The sequence below is a fragment of the Branchiostoma floridae genome, chromosome 4 (genome assembly GCF_000003815.2).
Source record: "Branchiostoma floridae strain S238N-H82 chromosome 4, Bfl_VNyyK, whole genome shotgun sequence".
Classification (NCBI taxonomy): Eukaryota; Metazoa; Chordata; class Leptocardii; order Amphioxiformes; family Branchiostomatidae; genus Branchiostoma; species Branchiostoma floridae.
This window is the reverse complement of record NC_049982.1, coordinates 6971727-6973949: the sequence shown is the minus strand read 5'-3', so window position 1 is coordinate 6973949 and position 2223 is coordinate 6971727. Positions and strand designations below refer to the sequence as shown.

The 2223-nt window shown below is 38.4% G+C and overlaps 1 protein-coding gene across 1 annotated transcript in view; it reads left to right on the top strand.

The window, feature by feature from the left end:
* Positions 1 to 1167: 1167 nt before the first annotated feature.
* Positions 1168 to 2223, top strand: part of LOC118413162 (alcohol dehydrogenase-like) — a gene marked incomplete in the record, with an annotated part of 5354 nt that continues 4298 nt past the window's right edge. The window contains 2 exon segments of the mRNA XM_035816364.1: positions 1168 to 1324; positions 1851 to 1929.

Sequence of the window (2223 nt, the reverse complement as noted above, 5' to 3'; positions counted from 1 at the left end):
ATTTAGAATTAGTAGGCCGGCTTTAAGAAAGGAGCAAATTGAGGCTTAAAAAAACTTAGTATACAAAAAGCATAAGTTGACAATACTTGAATTGTTAAAAGTGATATTGATTATTGATAAAAATGCACAGTTTTATCGTACTGTCGTCTGTGGACTGAAGATGGTATGGAGAACTTCCCCCATGAAGACTCCTAACACAGACAATCCAATATGGCGCCCAGAAATTGCTTCGATATTGTAGCCGACTAATTAGAAAATAATTGGTATCAAAATAAGGACTTGCTGAGTTTTTTATTCATAAATGCATAAACAATATAACGTTATCCAGAGTGCCACGCACGTAAATTTCTACGGCGTGTCTGCGTGCTCCAAAATCCGTTTGTTGATAAGGACCACAGGAAGAGTAGCTAACGTTACAATGTACTTGTATATTGTTATGCTAATTGTGGATCTGAATAAAGTCAAGTCAAGTCGGATTCCCTACGGGTTCGTACGGAGGCACTTACGGATCCAAAAAGATTGCCCACGTCTTGGCATGTAGACAGCACGTATTTGCACGTACGGCGGGTTATGCCCTTAGCTTTAGGTAGACCGAACCAGGCAATAATTTTGAAATAAATCTAGCTTTAGAATTACAGGGGATTGGTCTGAACAGTGGGGAATTTGAGAATGAACATTTTTTCAGGGAGAGAAAATGCTTGGATCAGTTACTAACTTTAGCACGTTGTAATACAATAAAGACTTAGACACAGGTGAAAAGAAGCCTGAGCAAAATATAACCAGTGCTAACACCCGTTCGTTCATACGAGCGATCGTTGTTGTTGTTTATATCCGGGGTATTGGATGGTTATTGCCTACCAGGACGTCAGTAGTTTGGATCAAAAATTGATATTCAAATTAGCGGCTCAAATTACTGGTTAATATGTAAATCAAGTTTTTGAAAACACTGCGTCACCGTGACACCATCGCGATCGCTCGTATTGACTTGAGTGGAGCAGCATAAAACAAAATCATACCCCCTGTAACGCTCTGCCTCTTCTAGCGCCAATATTCAAAGGGAATACTTAAGGACTTCATCGTGGATGTTATCTTTAAGCTAGATTACTCATTCATTCATAATTTGACTTGCTTCAAATGGGGTTCCGCGGTCAGACACGGCGATTTTCCTTGGGCCCGCTGCGATATTATAGTTATCATCAGGTTAGGGTCAAAGGTCATTACAAACATGGCGCGCCGAAGTGCAAAACTGGTGAAGTTCAACGAATCTTTTGAGCTCGTGACGGACGATATTCCCTCTGCTCCTTCCAGGGGTGCTGTCCTCAAGGTCTGTGTATAACTACGTAACGTCAAAGATGTCACAAAATGGATGTGAGGTTGGTTTAATAGTATAAAATTAATTATAAAGTCAGGTCACTTCCGGGTTGAAACTTTCAGGAAAATTGCGTAATTTAGTATCGATGTCGCATGTCGCGGTTTATTAAGTTTATCGAAGAAAGGGGGCGTCTAGAGAATGTAACATGATATCTTCGATTCTTCCTACGGACATACATATTGTAACGACCTGGTTCAACAACTTAAGATAACATTTCACAAAATGCAGACTAATGCTCATTATATAAATAGACTATAGAGGAATTCCGGTTCAAAGTTATTAGCAAAACTCGCAACGTTATGGGAATGTTTTCTACCGTCCGTATAACAAAGGTCTTTATTTACAACAACATACAGAATAGATGTTCATGTGGTTCTGTTATTAGTAAACAACTTTGATGTACTGTATACGTAGTCACTTGCCAACCTATTGAAAGTATTCGCGGAGATTTTCAAGAGTTTTCATTTTGTACTTGTAGGTCCACTATGCAGGACTGTGCCACTCTGATGTGGACATAAGTAAAGGAGAAAAGAACTACTGCCTCCCCTTAACTCTTGGTAAGATCAAGGAGGTTAATATATAGACATTATAATATATAACCTCCTTGGTAAGATTAATTACAGCTAGGAAACGACTCTGCCAGATTTTTTCTATTCAGAAGTAGTGTACACTGTACTTGGCTCTTAGTAAATTAGTTAGCATTTAGCTACAATTGGAGAACTAAAACTCTTGGGTCAAAATGAAGCTTGATTACTAATACTATAAAATAAGAAAAGAATGAAACTCAGATTGAATGGGCAACTTGAACTTGACTTCAGTAACATTTAAATTGGAATGGTAATCAAGTGTAT